This window comes from Macrotis lagotis, chromosome 1 (assembly GCF_037893015.1).
Source record: "Macrotis lagotis isolate mMagLag1 chromosome 1, bilby.v1.9.chrom.fasta, whole genome shotgun sequence".
In the NCBI taxonomy this organism is placed as follows: Eukaryota; Metazoa; Chordata; class Mammalia; order Peramelemorphia; family Peramelidae; genus Macrotis; species Macrotis lagotis.
The window spans coordinates 569,920,632-569,942,742 of record NC_133658.1 but is presented as its reverse complement, the minus strand read 5'-3'; positions in this window follow the sequence as shown (position 1 = coordinate 569,942,742).

The following is a 22,111-nucleotide window of genomic DNA, read 5'->3' as shown; positions in this document are numbered from 1 at the left end:
TGTATAACTTTGTAGAAAGTTTTTGAGTTACTGTGTTCAAAAAAACAAAAACACCACTCATCACCTTATAGCTAACCTAATAATGAGTCTCTCTGAGCTTAAATTAGGCTGGCCCTAGGCCAAGAATCATAAAACTCATCAAATGATCCTTTCAAAATCAGTTTAACCTTCCAGAGTTTATGCCCAAGTTGCCATAACTTTTGAGAAGCTAGGATCACTTCCATGACATGAAGATATTTCAGAATAGATAATATAATGTGGGTAAGGGAACTTTCTGTTTTATTACTCTAAAGTAGAGAATGTACTCTTCTGGGAAGTAATGAATTCCCTAGAATTAGAAGCCTTTGTGTAAAAATTGGATAACTACTGTCAGGAATTTTACAGATAACATATGACTTAGTTTGGCCTGAGATTCTTTAATCTACTCATAATACAATTCTATGAATCTCAGATCTCAGGCTCCAAGTTTACTGTTCTTTTCAGTTTTCAAAGAATTATCTCTTCAATCAAGTAGTCCTTGCTTCTATCTTCAACAAGTTTCATTTTCTTTACTAGATATACCCTCTTTCAGTATTATGTCGATTTATATCATTGTTTTTGTCTTCTCTGCTCAAATTTTGACATCTAATGATCTGACAATATTGGTGTTGATGTGTTGCTACATCCTATCCCTCTGATTGCCTAACTAGTCAGTTGTGGCATACTTGTAGCATGTGTGTACACAAAAATAAATTGTGTGATTCTAAAAGTACTCTCCTTGATTAGCACAGTAAAATGTTTGAATTGTATGTAGAGATTCCTTAGCGTGGATCAAAGGAGAAGCATTCAATGTATCATACCAGGTGTCCCTCTTAACAGAGTATTTCCAAAGCACACTCTAATTACATAAGAATTCAAAGAGGACTAGTTGAATTTTCAAAGTGGTAACAGATGGGAAAACCAAATCACAGAATTTCAGAACGCAGAGGTGTCATTGCTGCCGCACACTTTTTCAGCTGGATTAGCTATTTTGTCTCATTTTCTGTCTGTGTATTTCACACCAGTTGAAAGATTTTGAGGTTTTGAGGAAATTCAGAGCTTGTAAGAAATCTCTTCCTCAGCCTAACCCCATCTCTCTTGTTTGTTCCCTTCCTATCTTATTAATGCAGCTGTGAGTACATTTCCAGAACTCTTTACCTGCCAAAGTGATGAGGGATCAGGTGCCAGGTAGGGTAATCAATCTGGAGGGCTTTTAGCAGAGCATCCTGCCACTGTTTGACAGCATGTCTCCGTCAAGGAGACTGTCTTCCTTAGATCGATAAATCAATCAGTTCTTTTTACATCTTATGAAGCACTCCTCACGCCCTCTGTCACTCATGCTGTCCCACACACAAATAGAGCATCAGAGCTGAGGTCAAGCCAAACCAGTCCCCATTCACATTCTACCCCATATTTTCACATTGTTCTTCTCAAATCAATTTTCAGAACACTGGTAATGGATCAAAATCCAGTTCTTCTTGCCTCTGAACCATTGACTAAGTCCATTTTAAAGTACTGGATTTTCTGCTTTTTGCATGTTTAAAGCAGAAGGAAATACCACTATAATCCAAAAATAGACTCATTTAGAAGTTAAAGGATCAAAATTACAAAAAAAGATGCAAAAAAATCAACTATACCACCTTCAAAAATGGAAGGCTAGAGTTTGCCTTATTTGTCTTTGCATTCTTAGTACTTATCACAATACTAGGACATAGAAGGTGTTTATAGGACATGCCTGTTGATTGATATTTTATCAAAAAGCTATACTAAAGGACATGACAAAAGCAAAGTGCTAGAAGGAAGTATTGATAACATCTAGTCAAACTTTCTGCTTTTACAGGTGAGACTGAATTCAAGAAAGGTTAAATGAATCTTCTGTAAGTGGTCAAAATAAGACTGACCTAGGACCCAGGTCTTCTGATCTCCAGGCATGTACCCATGTTTATCATGCCAAGCTGTCTCCCATACAGCAAGTAGCTAGGTGGCACAGTGGATAAAGCACCAGCCTTGAAGTCAGGAGGTCAAGAGTTCGAATCCAACCTCAGAGCCCTGACTCTAGCTAGCTGTGTGATCCTGGAAAGTCATTTAACTTTGATTGCCTTACATCCAAGGTCATTTCCAGTCATCCTGATTCATATCTGGCCGCTGGACCCAGATGACTCTAGAGGAAATGGTGAGACTGGTGACTTAGCACAGCACCCCCTCACTCAAATCCAATTCATGTCCTCATCAAGGCATCATCTCTCTGATGTGATCTTCTTTGAAAATGAAGGACAAACATTATCAGTGCAGTGGGATTCTAGGAATTTAAATCTGATCACAATTTAGGAACAACTTTTTTTTACTGTAAATAGGAAGGTTAATAATAATAACTAGCCTTCATAAAGTATTTAAAGGACTGCAAATCACTTGACATATATAATCTCATTTTTATCTTCAAATAATTCTTTGAATGAATTCCTATTATCATTCCCATTTTTTTAAGGTTTTTTTTTTGCAAGGAAAATGGGGTTAAGTGGCTTGCCCGAGGCCACACAGCTAGGTAATTATTAAGTGTCTGAAGCCAGATTTGAACCCAGGTACTCCTGACTCCAGGGCCGGTGCTCTATCCACTGTGCAACCTAGCTGCCCCTATCATTCCCATTTTGCAGATAGGAAACCAAAGATGAGAAAAGTTAATTGATTTGTCCAGGGACCCACAACTAGCAAACATCTGGGAAAGGATTTGAATGTAGGTTATCTTAATGTTAAATGAAGCATGCTACTAATATATCACAGCATTGGATGCATCAAACACAATGACTTTTAATCCCTGGTCAAACTATAGGACATCCTACTGTAATTTGTTTATTATGGTTACTTTCCCAACCCCCTAAAAGTCTTGTTTGCTTGTTTGTTTTTGGTTAGTTTTCTACTTGACATATAATTTCTCCTTTGGAGGGTATGACCCATTAAGAATTTTATTTATCGAGGCATATCAGCAACTATGCCATAATTTATAGTGTAAAAGAATTACTTGGAACACTCAGGTTAAGTACCTCAGGCAGGACCACATTGATACATAGTGTTAGAAATGAACTCAAAAGTCATACCTTTCCCCTGTAAGCCTAATGATTTGTCCTTTATTCCAGTATATTTCCCCTCTTTCAAGTACACTAATATAGTTTAAATTCAAAATTGATTTTATTTTTTATAATTTCATATAATTTTTGCGATAATTGCAAATAACTCAATTGAAGAAATCCCTTAACAGTAGGGTTAGGAATCTGCCATAGACCAAAGAAATATTGCAAAAGACACAAACAAAGGAATAGAGTACAATAACAGCAAAGAAGCACAGAATATTTCTGTAATCCTCCTGCCTCCAAGGGATGTGTCAGTCAAGAGGTCAAATCTTATCAAAGATGCAGTAAGAGCAAAGCAGAAAAGCTCAGCTATAGGTTGGGAAGAGAACTATAGGATGTGTGTGTGTGTGAGGAGTGTGGTGGAGTGAGCACAGTATTTTACTGGCTATGGTAGCAGTTCCATGCATTTGCCCAAATATCCAATTGAGTAATCCAATACTGGATTATGGTGACAAGTTGTTCAAATGAATATCTAAATGGATAATGAAAGTTCATTTTGTATAGACCATAAAATAGCAATAACTGTCTTTAGCAATCTTCATTGAAAACAGACTCATAATCTCAAGATAAATAGCTTTTCATTTCTTTACCAATCTCCTGAGAAAACCAGCCCCCCTCCTCTCTCCCACTGCTCCTCCACCCAGGAACAACATATGTTTAATATTCAAACTAATGAAAGAATTTCAGGGAACTAAATGCTGATGATGTATTTACTGGGCTGTTATTAAGCTGTTCCTTATCATCCTAATGTCAGTACAGCTGTGAGTGCCTATCTTTCCATTTCCTATTCATCTTGTCTGGCTCTGAGCCTTCTAAGAATCTCACATGGTCAGTGTATTAGCATCAGGTACCGTAGTGATGTTTTCTGAATGCTTCTGCTGCCATGCAAATTGTTTTTACCAGTTCCCCAAACACCTGTTTATAAAAGGGATCTTGTGGTCTTATGTACCCTAATCCTCTGGAGTTTCATGTTCTGAAGTCACAATATTAATTCTTTGATTTTTTTGCAAGGCAATGGGGTTAAGTGACTTGCCCAAGGTCACACAGCTAGGTAATTAGTAAGTGTCTGAGGCCAGATTTGAACTCAGGTACTCCTGACTCCAAGGCCAGTGCTCTATCCACTGTGCCACCTAGCCACCCCAGTTCTTTGAATTTATAGAAAAAGATACAGCATTGACTCTTTTGGGGAAAGAAATTCATAGACTTTTTTCTATTATGTCAAATTTTCGTTCAAATCCCCCCACACACACTTTTACATGTTGCGGATAGGGGACTAGTGGTGAGGAATGGGGAAAAGGCACCTTCCATTTCATGTAGCTACCTCAGTAAAGAGGAATGTTATGATACTGAGGTGTCATTCCCTTTACCATATGATTATATCAAAATAAAAAATAATTCAACAGAATATAAATACTTGCTTCTTATCCTTTAGCAGAATTATTTTTTTCAGTGTATGAATGTGGCAATCTTTTTCTCTAAACTTGTTTTTTCCTTCTACAATGCCTATCTGCATCTTGAATTACTCCATTGATCTATATATTGTCTCCCCATTGGAGTGCAAGCTCCTCAAGGATAGTGACTCTTTACTCTTCCCTTCCCCTGCCCCTTTCCCTTCTCCTACCCCTTTCCCTTCCCCCTTTCTCTTCTCTTCTCTTTTCTTCTCTTGATTTTTGTGAGTCTCTAAAGGAAGGAAAATGATTAAGGGACTAAAAGAAAGTGCAACATAATAGCCTTGGTCTTTGTCTTAAAATAATATTCAGTATAATTAAGAAGTCAAAACTACTATTTGTGAAACAATAGACATGAATGATACAATAGACATGAATGATAATCAAATGTTTTTTGATGCTAAATCCTGTTCATTTTAAGTGCTATGTAGTCAGGGATATAGACTGGATTATTTATTTCACTGTTATGGGAAATAGCCAAGAGAGGAAACTCTCTTCCAGTCATTTTTCCTAATCTATGCAATTTAGGGAGTTGCCTAAGGCACTAAGAAGTAAAGCACCATGTGCTAGAGGCAAGATTTAAAACCAAACTCCTTGGGTGTTCAGTGGTTAGAAGGCTAGGCTTGGAGTTAAAATGATCCAAGTTCCAATCTTGCCTTAGATACTTAATAACTATAAGAATGTGAACAAATCATTCAATTGCTGTCTCACTTTTCTCATCTGTAAAATTAGAATAATAATAGTGCATTCCCCCCCCCAAAAGGTTGTTGTGAAGATGAAATGAGATTATAGTTATAATTATTATATATGTCTGGTACACATAGAGATGTTAGGTGTTATTATTATCATTATAATTATCATTATTATTATCTTCATGCCTCTAAGGCTGTCACCCTATCCACTACTCTGATTTTGATAATTGGAGGATCAGTGAGGTCTAATACTTTAAATGAGACTTGAAGAGCGATTGGGGGCTGAATTAATAGAGAATTAAGAATGAACTGTGTATCAGATATGGAGAACAAACTCATGAAGATAAAAACAAATCATAGAATGTCCTAACTAAATTCAATCCAATTATTTGGTGAATAGTAAATAGAATGATTAGAAAGGATGGCGATCAAATAATGAAATGTTTTGAAATTCAAAAATACATTTCATATAATCAAAGGATTTTGGAGCTTAAAATATTATAGAACACCAAATCTCTTTTTGAAAATGTAGAAAGTGAGGCCTAGAGAAGATAAGCAAATTGTCCAAGGTCATGTTGGCATCATGAGTCAAGATTTGAAGTCAGATCCTCTAAATTCTAATATGGGACTCTCCGATGCTGTCAGATATGAGGGGAAGAAGAAGAAAGAGGAAATTGGTTTTGGAAAATGTAGATTGGAAATGGAAGAAAAATATTAGAACTTTGCTGAGCTGAATAAGGAGAATGATGGCAACACAATTTATGGAATGACAATTATAGGTTACAGGCAGTAAGATTTCATAATAAGGGGATCCACTAACATCACCACTGGTAGGCAGATGATATGTATTATTACTAGGGTGTTACGGTCACTAAGTGTACAATTTCTACCAATTCGATAAATAAAATGCTTCTACCTCTGCTAAGTGGTGTGGCACATATACTGTGGAAGGAAGAAATGATGGCATTGAAAAGATGATAGGCTCTTGTGTCCGACTTGCAGCCTGTCCATGTCTATGGTATCCATGATCAGAGAAATAAGAATTAAAGGAGCATTTATTTTTGTAGGGATGATGATGATGATAATGATTTAAGGTTTGTGATATTTTACAAATGTTACTTTATGTTCACAACAATCCTGGGAACTAGATATCATTATCTTCATTTTATAGATGAAGAAACTGAAACATTCAGAGATTGAGTAACTTGTCAGGGATCACACAATTATTAGTTTTGTGAGGCTAAATTTGAACTCAGATATTCCTGCCTCCTGTTCTCTGGTTCTAACTACTTGATCTTGATTTACAAGATTGTTGATCTTCAGGTTCAATCCATTCAATTGAAACACTGAGATTTAAGAAACTTTATGGATTCATTGAAAGATTACTGATTTTCCCAACCCAAGTCCATTATTATTATTACTAGGTGAATTCTGTTGCTATTGTTACTCTTCAGTCTTTTCATTCATGTCTAATTTTTCATGTCCCCATTTGGAAAGCTTTTGGCAAAAATACTAGAGTAGTTTTCCATTTCCTTCTTCAGATCATCTGACAATTGACAGTTGAGGAAACTGAGACAAACAGGATTAAGTGCCTTTCTTAGGGCCATACAGTAAATGTCTGAGCCTAGATTTGAACTCAGGAAGATGTCTTCCTGATTTTAGGCTCAGCACTCTATCTACTATGGCACCTAGGTGATTTTAGGAAAATTTTTTAAATTGTATTATATCATCCATGAAAGGACTGAATTTTGGAACCATATTCCAAAAATTGGAATTGAATTGTGTTTCTGTTCTAGACAAATGATTTTGTAATCTATCATTTAGTAGGCCTTTCTATATGACAAAATGTATGTCCTTTCTCTTAGTTCATACATATTTCTGGTGGTAATTATGAGCAAGAGTCTCTTGTTCCCCTCTTGTCTCCCCCTAAAAGGAATTCTTTCAGAGCTGTGTTATCTCTAACCTTCCTAAATATTGCTAACAAAGCCTGGGAATTATGAGTACCTCCCTGCCTGTACTTCTTTTCAGTAAATCATCTGACTTAATGGGCTCTGAAGCACCATTTCTGTCTTGTACAGGTTCAGAGTACATGTAAATAAAATATCTCTTGCATCTATACTGGTGTTAGTTATTAAGAAGATATTAGAGTTAGAGTCTCCTGATGTTACACTTTACTATGAATTTGCTTCCCTTCACACTGTGCTAGGCTGGCCGTGTCAAAAATAAATGAATTAAATTAAGAATTCAATTCAGTGGCCAACAGCTAAACTAACCTAAAATCAACAAGGAGCTACAGAAATGCCACTCCAAGTTCAGATACTGAATCACTGTAGGGCACAAGCATTAAGTGACTGAGCATATCTGTTCCTCCAATATGTGTATCCTGTGTGTGTGCATGTGGGAGAAAATACATATTTCAGCTTTTGGCAGCATTTCTTTCTGTACTTGTTTCAATATTTCCACACAAGGGGAGAGGATTAAAGCAGGAGGTGAGACTGTGTCCGTAATTCCTCAAAGACAGAAAGGCACAGCATTATTAATGACATGTGATATCATTTACATAATGCTTTTAAAGTAAGAAAAGCACAACTTGCTAAAAAAAAAAAACTTGCTCAAAAAAAAAAAAAGAAAAACAGTCTGTAGGCTTTGCCTTCCTTTATGCCACTTGCATGTTATATGCATTGATTTGGAGAGTGGGGAGTTGAGGAGGATGACAAGGATGCTTAGAACCAAGGATCCTCTCGAGCATCACCAGAACAGAGCACAAACAACTGCTTTTCGCCTGCACCTGCAACATCTGCAGAATGACTGCAAAGTATCTGAGTAAAATAGGTCACGTGGGCCAAAGTGTAAACTCTGATGCGATTGGCTAGAGAGCCTTGGAAGCCTCTGAAATCTCCCTCTAGGTTTTCCACACAGCTTTCGCGTCTGCATTCTTGAATTCCTGGCAGCTCACTATTTGACGGCAGCAATTGATGTTGCTTTGCTTTCATTTTTGCTGACCAGCTCACTGAATAAAACGGATATTCATGATATTCGGGAAATTCATTTAGACACCAAACCTTTGGGGGCCTTCAAACAGCTGTTTGATGGCAGAAGCAGCTCCTGCAGAAGCACCTGCAGGGCTTATGCATGAGAAAAGGGGGAATCAAGGGGCTGCCAATACCCTCGAAATTCTGAACCCACTCCTTCTCAGCCTTCAAACTAGCAAGGAGGAGAAGCAAAAGAGATACATAAATTTCTGGCTAGCTTTTTGAAAATGTGTATTCTATACATTGAACACTCAAGAGCATCATATGGTGGAATGTATGCTGGTTTTCAAATTAAAAAACTTGGCTTGAATTTTAGATGTGTTGCCTTTTATCAGAAAGACCTTAGGTAAGTCATATAACTTTTATGCTCATTGATTGCCTCATCTATAAAATGAGAATAGAATTATCTTCCTGAGTTCCGATGTGGTCTCAGACACTTAATAGCTCTATTACTATGGGCAAGTCACTTAACCCTGCATTCTCAGTTTCCCCATTCCCATCACTATCCCATAAATGAAAAACCACTTTAGTATCTTTGCCAGGGAAGCCCAAATGAACTGACAAAGACTTGGACATGACTGAAAAACAACAAAAGATCACCATTAATAAACTCTGAAGCTCTACATTTATATTCTTAGGACCTATAGGCTTATGAATTCATTCCTTTATGAAACACCAGATTCTTTATTCAGTAAAAATAATGCACATATTCTACTCTTCTATCCACTTGTTTCCATTCCTATTCAAAACAGGTTTCTTCCTTTTATTCTTTATACCACTCTCCTAATCAAACTTTTCAGATGCCTATGCCTTAGACCATGCAAAGTACTGTAGATAAATAAAAGGTGCAAAGATAGTCTCTGCTCCCAAGGAGTCCACAATATATTTGGGAGACAAAACATGCAAACAACCATAAATAAATAAATAAATAAGATATATGCAATTAAAGTGGAGGTAATCTCAGATTAAAAGACCAAGATTAAGGAGTACTGGGAAAAAGTTCTTGCAGAAGTTTGGACTTTAGATAAGGCTTGAATGAAACCAAGGAAGCCAGGAAGTAGAGATGAGGAGGTAGACTTAGTGAAAATGATGTGTGGATTTGGGAGATAAAAGGAGGAACAGTGAAGAGATCACTGAACTGCAGAGGACATAGAAGGGGTTTTTTTGAAAAGTAAGAACTAAAAAACCTAGAATTGATATTTTTAAAAATAACCATGAGAATATTTTAAAAAATAATTTATTTACTATTCCAACCTCTTGCAAAGATAATTTTCAACATCCATTTTTGTAATATTTTGAGCTTTTTGCTCCTTCCCTTCCTTCTCTCTCTCCTTTCCACTGGATAGTGAGTAATTTGATAAAGATTATACATGTATAATTATGTTAAACATATTTCCATATTAGTCACTTTGTGAACAAGGGTACAAAAGCAAGAGAACATTTATTAAGGGATCCAAATTGAATACTGCATGTTTGACTAATATGTGACTTGTAAACTGGAAATTTCCTAAGTATTCTGGCATAATTCTTTGGAGGGACTAACCTTAGCCCTACAGCTTTCAGGGCCTATTAAGGAGGCTAATGAGGTTCATGGTGAAGGGTTATTTTCCTGTAGGTGTCAGTGAACTTTACTCTATATTGTGGCCACATACTGAACCCATGACCTCAACCGTCTGCCTCATGAATGAAAATACCTGCTCTCATGAGAGTGGGTCAATAGTATTTTCTTGGAATATGAAAGACAATAATAAATCTACTTGAATTTTAGCAGTAAGTGATGTCCTAGGAAAGATGTCAGATGATTCTTGGTATATGGGTCCACCACAATGATCTTAATCTAAAAACATTGATTTGTCCTTTTGGTGCATCACTATGATTATTGTGAAGTTGTATTGGGTGGGGCTAGATAGAGAGCTGGTAATTGTTAGAAATCTATAGTTTGGAACTACCTTGGTTTAATGGAAAGCATCCTCTACTGCCATTCAAGAATGATCCTTCCCTTGTTTTTGATTGACAAATGTGGTTGTTTATATTATTTATTTATTTTTGAGGGCACATGGATTTGGAATGATAGATCAAGACTGAAAATTTTTAAAAAATCAATACAAATTCAGTTCAGTTGGAATAAAGTACTGTTAGTGGAGAAGGAAGGATTACTCTTTATGGTATACAACATGATGTGGTGATAGCCTTCCTCATTCTCAAACTTCAAAGTCCTTTCAAAATTAATATTACTAACCATACTGTTATTGTTTTCTAAATGAAATTGCATTTCATTGTTATTTCATTTATATACATATATATCAAATATATTATGTCTATTTTTATATAATTCCAATTGGGTTCCAATGTAATTTCAATTCATCTTCATTTCAACTCCTCTTGTGATCTTATGTCTTTTATTTTATGAATTTAGAAAAATAATTTGACAGTGACCATAGTAGTGAACATTTGTAATCCTTATGACCTAGGAAATTGAGACTGAAAATTCTTGAGAGATTAGATTTTCTGAGTTTCAGTATGCTAAGACAGTAAGGTGTCTACATGCAAATGAGGAAAGTCAGGGAATATGAAGAGCCACTGGTTTACCTAAGGAGAGACCCAGGTGGGAAATGGAACAGATCCAAGAACACGTGCCAAATAATAGTGGTCTCTGGCTCTGGCTGATTGATGTACTTCCAGTCTAGTTGAAATATAGAAACACAAGTTTAAAAAAAAGGCAAACAGATAAACAATCTGGCCCATAGTTTTCATCAGGCTTCCTAAGACCTCCTTCTCTGTAATGTGTGGTTGAAATCATTCAAAAGACTAAAAGATTAGCCATATGAAACAATGTGCAGGTCAGAAGCCATCTACTCATATCTATCATCTCTTTCCTTCTCTTCAAAGTATGACTTTGTCTTGACTCAGATGTTCTGAGCCTTGTCTCACAAGACCTCAGCAGAGGCATCATATTATTTCAATTCAGAAGTCATAGTCTTTAGTCTTGACTGCTCTGTTTGTTAACAGTATACTCTCTCAGATAAACCAATTAAACTTAATTTTAGTAAAGTGGAAAGTGAGTAAAGTGAGAATAATATTACATATTGTTTCTTAACTCAGGATTTTTGTGAAAAAAGTGATTTGTGAATCTGGAATGTTATATAAATGGGAACTGGTACTAGCAGTAATAATGATCCCATCTTAGTGTTGAGATGATATTGAGTGCTTTGAATTCATTCAAGCAAGCAAGTTCTTTGGAAGAAAGTGCTGTAACTTAAAAGGTAGTATTTTGCATTAATTTTGATGTTTTGATATCTTAAATGACTAGTTGCAAGTGAAGACAGGAATAAGAAAGATACATAACAAACAATCGAGCTCTACTGAATGAATTAAGCAGAAGAAAATGTAGCTGTAACATTTTTAGAAACTTAATTTCAATGAAAAAGCTGCTTAATTGGGACAAATCCAAATCAGCAAGTCATTGTGATAAAGCAGTTTGTACTATATTAGTTTCTTAAATGTAATTATTGTTTCTGGGACCTTTGCATTTGTTCTACTATACAGATTTTATCCCATAGCAAAGCATCCGTTTAGTGCAATTTCAACTAGACTCCTCCCTTCCACTCCATCCTTCCAGATTAATCTTCCTTAAACATACTATTTTTCCTATTAGTTCCCTACTCACAAACTAAATTCCTCATTTACAAAAAATTCTCTAAATTTACTTCGTTATCATTACCAATCTTAATCCTTCAGCACAATGCCTTCCAAGCCAGCCAGAATCAGGTTACTACCTATAGTCCTGCTCACATTACTCAGCCAGGAATTGCTCCTTCTCTCTTTAAGCTTATCTCTATTGAATCTTCAAGATTTAGTACCATAGTACAGTGGTGAAAAGAAGCACTGCCTCTGAAATCAGAGGGCCTGTCTGTGATATTCCCTATCTCCATGAGGTTGGGTAATCTCTAATCTTCAATAGGTCCAAGGGTCTTCATATGTAAAGGGAAAGGTTTGGACTAGAGATAATTTTATCACTTATGAATTTACTAGAGATTCTGTCTTCTCCATGATGTTTTCCTTATCCATTTCCTCTTATCACACATCTCCCATTCATAAGAATTCCTATATAATTTGACACCTTATCAATTGTATAACTCTTATGCAGATAATACATGTTATTATTTTATGATAATTACAAGAGACATGATAGTAAAAAGAGTACTAGTCTTCAAATTAGGAATGTGTTTATGTGTCAAGAATGTGCTAGGGATAGAAAAAAGCAAAAGAAAAAAAGAAAAGGCCCTTTCTTCAGGGAACTTGTAATGATCTATAGGAAAATATATATTTCTATAACTCAGAGAGGCTTGTATTTAAATCTTACCTCTATTATGCAATAGGGTCAAGTAATTTAATGTCTTTAAGGCTAAGTAAATTCTAAGACTCAATTACAGAGTAGTTAATATCTTCAAAGGTAGAAAGGAAATTTTCTGGCCCAAAGAATTATTAGTGTGGGGGCAGCAAAGTGGGGCAGTGGATAAAACACCAGCCATGTAAACAAGAGGATCTGAGTTCAAATTCTGCCTCAGATACTTGCTAGTTTTGTGAACCTGGGCAAGTCATTTAATCTTAGCTCCAAAAAAAAATCAAATCAAATCAAATCAAATAAATTCAAAATATATGAATTTTATAATGAAACGTGGTATTCTGTTCTTTCATGGGTATATACCTTTCACCCTAACCAGACTGAAAATTTTTGGAGAGTAGAAATCATGTCAATGATTCCATAGCCCAGCTAATGATACCCATTGTCACCGACAGAAGGTTCTTGATGGATGCCTGTAGACTGATTGAACGTGATCAAGAGGTAATTTCTAATAATTCAGCTGCTGAAAGGAAAGGAGAACTAACTGCATAACACACTGAGAATTGACCATGTACTGCCCAAGTCTCTTCTGCAGAATCAGTCCTCTGTGCTCAAAATCAAGATATGATCCTGAGCCAGAGTTGTTAACCTCCACACCCCACCTTTCTCCTTTCCTTTACTTCTGAAGCAAGTTTGGTAATGCTGAAAATACCAGGAAAATAAAGGTGATTTTTTTCCAGAGGGAATAAAAATCACAAAAACAACTAAACAAGTCCTGTCACAGTGCAGAGGGGCAGGACTGGAAGCCTTCTCCTTGTTTTACTTCCTGCCACTGATTGGAAAACATCTTCTTCCTACTCTTGTTTTTTTTTTCTTCTCTGTTTCCAGCAGTTTGCCCTCCTTTTCTCTCCCCAGGTACTTCTTCCATAATCCCTATGTAGTCTTTTTTATAAGAGAAGAAAGCACATTTCTTCCTCATCTTGCCACCTGCAGCTTCTGTGAAACATATTTTTTTCCCTTAAGGCCATGACTTAAGCATAAGTCCATCATAAAGAAATCATAAAAAAATTCCTGTGTGTGTGTATATGTATCTATATATGTACACACACATTTATATATCACTTTTTTTACTCCTCATTCATCTTTTAAAGCTCAAACTGCCAAATATTCTCAGGACCAAGGACAGTTCATTTGTGTTGGGAAGTAAAGGCATTGGTGCAAAAGGGTACTGTTTTTGCATAAAAATAAAATCCTCCCCTACCCCCATTTTAAATCAAGAAGTGGAGATCAAAAGGGCTCACTTCCATGTTTTATAGATGAGGAGAATGAACTACCTAGAAGTATTTCTGCTCCTCATTTATTCTCAGAGCTATAAGCGATAGTGAACTTAGGTTTCATTAATCAATATTCAGTATCCTGAATGAGGGAGCCCATAGTCTCCCTTATATTCTGTGCTGATCTGACAATACCTGGAGGATTATATTAAATTCTGTATGTCTCACACGTTAAAGGAGGCATTGACAAACTGGGACATGCTCAAAGGAGGACAAATAGGATGATGGGGAGACTCAAAATTATATCTTATGATGATCAATGGAAAGAATTGGCAATTATTAGCTCAGGAAAAAGAGACTTAAAGGAGACTTAAGAGTGTTCTCCAAATATTTGAAAGGCTGTCATCAGCAAAAGGGATTAGACTTATGCTATATTGATCGAGAGGATCTCTTTACACTAGACTGCACACCTTTGAATTTCTCTGTCTTATCCTCTCCAACCCCCTGCACAGCTGATCCTTTTTTCCTTTCCTTCTTTTCAGTTTCTTTGTATGTATTTTTCCCCCATTAGAATGTAAACTCCAAGAGGGCAAAGACCATCTTTCTTTTTTATTTGTATTTATATCCTCAACACTTAGCATAAGGCACTTAATAAATGCTTTTCAACTGACTGATCAGGGAACTAAGCAGAAGTTATTCAAAGAATGAGATTTATCTTTTATTTTGGACTAATTCAATTGCAACTATGCAGAAACAGAATAATAAGTTTTCGTGGGATGGGAGTTTTCAAATTATCAGAAATGCATAAAATTAAAACAATCTTATATTAATCATTGATGATTCAAAAACAAAAAAAAATAAAAGTTCCTGCCCATTAAACAACTCATATTCTGATGAGGAAATAAGCATGTACAAAGAGAAGTGAATACGAGATAGGTTGCAGAAAAGGAGCACATTTGCAGCTATCAAAATAAGGTAATATTTTACAGTGAAGGTAACTTGGAAAATGAGCCTTAAAAGAAATGTAAGAGATGGAGAGAAAAACTTTGTTCTAAAAACAAGGATCATGATGTAAATACTCATTGGTAGGAGATGGAATGCCAATTCAATTCAATAGCAATTATTTGCCAGTTTAAGGCATTTTGCTAGGTTTTCCAAAACTTTTAGTGCTGCTTTAAGCTATCCCAAAAGTCTCAGTGTCATTTTAAGCTATCAAAGCTTAAAATTCATATTATACATGCATATATTATATACAAAACTATCAAAGTTTAAAATGAAACTGAGTCTTTTAGGGCCTCATGTATATTATTACCTCATTTGATGTTCACAACAATCTTGAGGAGGAAGTAGCATTACCAGTATTTTAGAAATAGGAAAATGGAGTCTGAAAGGAGTTAAGTCTCTTGAACAGTCACACACCTGGGAAGTATGTGTGGTAGGACCAGCTCAAAGGTTTGGCCCCAAAGGTTCCTGAAGAAATAGCTAGCACATTGTTCTAGAATCTGGCTCAGAAGAAACATTCAAATAATATTATTATCAATTCCAACTTTAAAATTAACTGGTCATATCTAGGTAGAGGCAAAGAATTGGCAAAAATGTGAAAATCCATAAACAAATCTTGTTATACAGAGTAGATCAATACTGTATATTGGCCACTGCAGCAAAAGAATTCATAATAAAAGTTAACAATGCCATTAGCATGTTCTTTCCATTTATAGCAACAAAATAAAAGAATAAAGCAAAGAAAAATATGAAGTTTCTGAAAACATATGAGATACAGAGACTGGGAGACAGAGACAGAGACACAGAGACACAGAGAGAGAGAGAGAGACAGAGACAAAGAAAGAGAAAGGACCATTCCATTATTCCTGGGGGGGAGGCAACATTCCAGTCATCTGAATTTTTCATTGCAATTTTAAAAAAAATATGACTATGCATAAAAACAAAACAAGTAAATATTAAATATGTATATATAATATATATATATATATATATATATATACATAGATACATCTATGTGTATAGAGAGGCAACTATCTGGTTCAGTGACTTGGAGTCAGGAAGACCTGAGTTCAAATCTGACCTCAGACATTTTATTAGCTGTATGATCCTGGACAAGCCATGTAACATTTATTTACCTTAATACACTGGAGAAAGAAATGGCAACACACTCTAGTGTCTCCCAAGAAAACCCCATGGATAATATTATGCTATGGTCATGAGATCATGAAGAGTTGGATATGACTGAACAAGAGCATATGTTTATAATATAGAATTATATTATAAATAATAGATAGTACTAATAGTTATAGTATAAGTGAATATTTAATTGATATGCAATTATAATTGAATATTAATAAACATATATAACATATATATATAATTATATATATAAATATATAAATATTTGACCATATTAAGCTCAGAGTCTTTTCTACATCTTTAATATTCACCATTCTTTGGTGAACTAAAAATCATAGGAAGAAATAATCTTAAGAATTGGATGGGTTGCCAGATGTCATCTGGAACAAGTTCTATCCAAATTATAAATCTCAGATAAAAATATCTCTAAAGATCAACTTCCAGTAGTGCCTTCTAAGCAGCTAGAAACTCACTATCTCCCAAGGCAATCCATTCCACAAATAAAATAATTCACATTTATTTTTATAGTATCTTAAGTTTAAAAACTAATTTCACCAAAATGATATTCTGAAATGACAGTCTCTTAATTGCTTTATTGAAATTACCACCACTTGCTCTTCCTCCTAGTCTTCTTTTCTCCAATGTCTGCATCCCTAGGTCCTTTAACCTGTCATTTTTAGGAAAGCATATTAGAGGAACTAACCTCTTTTGACTGTCCTGTCTGAGCTCCTGCTTGCCAATGCCTTTCTTAAATTCAGAGACCTAGAAATGTCCAGGATAAAGTACAATGGACTATCTTCTTGTTCATTTATCTTAAAATTACATTAGTTCTTTTGATTGCCATGAACATTATTGACTGACATTGAGTTTATAATCCAACAAAACCCCCAGGTGTTTGTTTTTTTGTTGCTATGGCTATTGTTATTCATTTGAACTTTTGGTTAACCATAGTTCCCCTAATTCTCTCCTGGGGAAATAAATTTCATTTAAACAAAATTACAGAACTTTTCATTAATCTATTTTCAAAAAGACAGCCAAGTGATATAGTGGATAGAAGTGTTGGATTTAGAGTCAGGACAGCCTAAGGTTTTTTTTTTTTTTCCCTGCCTCACATATTTTTATTGTGTGACCCTGAGAAATTCACTTAATCTCTCTGTGATTCTATTTCCTTATCTTTGAAATGAACACCTACCAATAGGGTCTTTATGAAAATCAAATGAGTTAATATATACAAAGCACTTTGCAAAACTTAAAGCATCATATAAATGATACCTATTATTAGCTATTAAAATTCATCTTGTTCTTTATAGCACACTATTCCAGTAAGTTGAGACCTTTGTCTTTACCTCTTCTGCTATTCAATGTAATAACTACTGCTCCTAGCTATTTTATTATTATTTGTTTTTACAGGGGAAGTGTTTGATTTCACATCACATTATAGGTTACTCCTTTATTCAGAAATTCTCTCCCTGATGTAGTTACAATTAATCTGTAACCTGTAGTCTTAGAGTACTGCAAGAAAAAATTACATCCTGTGGTCACATAGCTAGGATGTGTTCAGAACCTAAGCCTGACTAGCTCATAAACCAATCCTCTATCCTTTATATCACATCATCTGAAATATTGCTACACATAATTCATATATTTTTTGTGCAAACCTCTGAAAGTTGTACCCAAGTTCAAGGAACAGTTTAAGTGAGCATCTCTTCAAATCACAATTCCCCCACCATTGTTTCTCTTTTTACTAGAATAAATCTTTTGTGAAAACTGTGTCCTGGGAAATTAAATTACTTTTCTGGGCTTTTTTTAAGGAGGTTCTTTTTGGTTCAAATGTTTAAAAACTAAATTTCCTTTCAGTCACAATTTTCCTTTCACTATATTAATGAACTCCTATTCCACTGAAAACCACCTAGGTAGACCAAAAGTGAATCATGACCTTATCATAAGTCAAAATCCCCAAATCTCTTCCACTGCCCAACCATTTATCCTGACCTCCTTCTGAATGACATGTTTAATGAAAGTCTAGCTTGTTTTCTTTTATCTTCCTACCACCACCCCCCAACCCTCCTTGCAGGCATAGCCAGACAGGTTTTGAAGTACTAATTATGATTAGTTCATTTAAGCCAGCACAAACCAACAATGGGTTTGAAATGTTAATCAGATGAAGGGCTTATTGCTAAACAGTCCACAGAATGGTAAATGAACCAGGAAAGGAGCACAAGTAGAATAAGAGGCTGAGTAGGGAATTTGACACAAGCAGTCTCAGCTGCTCTCGGTCTTTGATGTGTGAGTGGGACAGATGTGCTTCTCTACTTCTCTTGAGAGAACATTCGCTATACACAATAGCAATCTGATTAACATCACTTCATTCTTCCCCTAAGTGGAGTTGGGATCCTTAGCCTTTGGCCTCTCCTTGGGTAGTGGGTAATGGGTATATCAAGTTTCATATTTTCTTTTTTTCTAGATTCTCCCAGGCAGGGATATATCTTTCAAATCCTCTCCTCTATTTTGTAAGGGACAGTGAAAGAATGGAGCTAGAGTTATAGGAACCCCACTCTGTATGATAACCACCAACATACCCCCCCCACACACACATTAATTTTTTTCAATGTCACTTTGGCAATACCACTATGTATGGACAATTCCTTAATAAAGACTACAGAAGCCATACAACTCAGAGAGTTCCTGGATCATGGATTAAAAAGAATTAGAGAATATAACTGTCATTAATTAGACATGTGGTAATGTGATCTTTTGTAGATAAAATTTAGCCTATCTAGAACACAATTTTTAAATTTTTCCCCCAAGTACAAACTACTGGGGGGGTGGCTGGTGAGGGATTTCTGGACTATTGATTTCATCTCATATATGTAGAGAACTACTCTCAAGGCAATACTCAATGCTTTTGCTGAGAGAGTTGACTTAGGTCTAGGAAACTGAAGGTCTTGCATAGGGTCACATACTGAGGATCAGAGACTTACAACTTCCACATGGATAAACATGTAACAATATACACATTCTTCCATACATGAAAATCCCTTGAAACTATAAAGCAATGTATAAATGTGTGAGGCATCATTGTTGTTCAGTCTTTTTCAGTTGTGGCCAACTCTTTGTGATTCCACTGTCGTTTTCTTGGCAGAGATACCAGAGTGGTTTTGCCAGCTCATTTGACAGATGAAGAAACTGAGTCTAACAGGTCTAAGTGAGTTGTTCAGGCAGCACAAAGATAATAAATACCTGAGGCCAGATTTTTAACTCAGATAAGTGAGTCTTCCTGATTTCAGATGGAACTCTTTCTACTGAGTCACTTCATTGCCCATGAGGCATCATTATTAAAATTATAATGGAGAGAATCTTGCTTTGCAACCTCCATAAGAGTTGAGAATCTGTATGTGGAATTGTTGCACTGTGGACTACCTTGGCAGTCTGATGAAATCTATAAAACCTTTCTCAGAATAATATATTTAAATGAACAAAATAAAATACATAGGATTACTAAGGAAACCAAAAAGTTAGTGAAGATTAAGATGATTCTTTTTCCCACGCAAGTTCACAGACTCCCTTGAAATCACCCCCCAAATCAACTCAGAGGTCAAAGAACTGCAAGTTTATTGACTGGTAATGAAAGGAAAGGATGTAGTTAGTTCTGAACTGGATGGCTTTTGCTTCAGTGCTCCCATGGGTTTGCTGGGGTGGCAAGAACTTTTGATGTTACAAGCTGCAGATGTCTGTTTGTCTACTTGGTGACTGAATGGTTGGGTCCTTTTCTAAAAATGATTTTTACCTAAATTATTAGAAGAGGCCTTGTCCACTGTTTTTACATTCTCTTTCGTTTGTCATCTTGTCTATTGTCTAAGGAAGCCACAGCCACAGATTAAGAAGATAGTGTTATCCATCAACTCCCAAGAAAAATAGAAATTAGGTAGGGCAAAATGCAACATGGTACAAATTAATTAAGTCCTTCAGACCAAGAAGGGAAAGGGACTAAATATTGTCTGAGCAGTGGATTAAAGTCTCCAGACTTATGTAAGCAACTGAATTTCAGGACCTGAATGCTATATACATAAAATGAAAAAAAAGATCAATTAAAAAGGTGTCAACAGTAAGGAAAATTCTCAATTATCTTTTTTTTACCTACCTTTTCAAAATCTTTCAAAGATCTGATGTGACACTTTAGTCTCCTATACAATGCACAATTTTTTCTCCCACTCTATATTATTTTTATAGCAGAAGTAATGCTCATTGAGGAATAGCTGCTCAAACTTTGGTATATGATTGTAATGAAATGTTATTTTGCAATTAAAACTTATTTCTATGTTTCCTTTTTTAAAAAATAGTAAATATTTAATCAAACCTATAAGGAAAAGAGAAAACAGAAATTTTTTGCAACAAGTATCTCTAATCAAGGTCTCATTTCACAACTATAGAGAACTGAGTCAAATTTCTAGAAATAAGAGTTGTTTCTCAGTTAATAAATGATCATAGGATATGAATAGGTAGTTTTTAGACAAAGAAATCAAAGTGATCTATAGTCATATAAAATAATGTTCTAAACCACTACTGATCAGAGAAAAGCAAATTTAAACAACTCCCACCTTTCAGAGTAAATAATATAACAATATAGGAAAATGTTGATATTAGAGGGGATATGGGAAAACTGGTTTACTCATGCATTGTTGATAGAGTTGTGAACTGATTCAAACATTCTGGACAACAATTTGAAACTATGCTCCATGTCAAAAAATTTTACATATTCTTTGATCCAGGAGTATTATTTCTAGGTCTATATCTCAAATATATCCCTCCCCAAAAGGAAAGGGCCTATTTATATAATTTTTATGGAAGATATTTCTGTGTTGGCTAAGAATTGTAAAACAAAGTGATGCCCATTAATTGTGGAATAGTTACACAAACTGTGGTATAAAATTGTAATGAAATATTATTGTGCTATTAAAATGACAAATAGGATGATTTCAGTAAAATAAAACCTGGAAAGACTTTTATGAACTGATGCATAATAAAGTGAACAGAATCAGGATTATGCATGCACAGTAATAGCAATATTGTTTGATGAAGAATTCTGAAGGACTTAGTTGTACTCAGAAATACAATGATCCAAGAGAATTCCAAAGGACTAATGATGAAGTACACTATTTACCTCTCAAGAAAGACCTGATATTGATTGAATATAGACTGAATCATGCTATTTTTCATTTTCTTTCATTTTTTCCTTTGATTTGAGTCTTCATGTACAAAATGGCAAATATGGAAATGTTTTATATAATTGCACCTGTACGATCTATATTGGATTGTTTACCACCTCAGGGAGCAGTTGGGGGAAAGGGGATTAAGGGAGGGAAGGAGGGATGGAATTTGGAACTCAAAGCTTTAAATAAAAATGCTTAAAAATTAGAGAAAATAGTAACGATAATGTTGGAATTTAATTAATTCCTTCCAAAATTTTAAGTGTCTGTCCTGATTTGGAGTCAATTTCTTTGTATACTATATGACTATGAGTAACTTTGAACTTTCTTAGGCTCAGTTTCAACATCTATAATATGGGAATCATATTCTACTTAATAAAGGGTTACAAAGAAAAATGAAATACTGATAATAGTTATATTTAAATTCTAAAAAAATCTTTGAAGTCTGTGCAGCTTTTTACAATGGTTCATAAGTATATGAATCTCTATAATATAATTGTCTGATATCAAAACCATTTCTTGGGTTCTTATTTTAAAAAAATCACAAATCCATGGTTTAACATAATTTTGTTTGCCTGTTTATTTGTTTTATATGAGCTGTGGTGGGAGCAATTACTATGATGGATTCATCTTTATAAATCCAATAAGTGATTTCTGATTTTAGCAGACTGTCAAAATTAGTTTTGGCAAGCAGATGTTCATCACTACTTAACTAGTGTCACAAAGTCAAGGCCTCAGATTGGTGTGGGCATGTCAGCTTTGGACAGGATCACTTCATTATTATTTGGGATCCTCCATCAGATTGGCCCCCTCTCCAACACCTGTGCC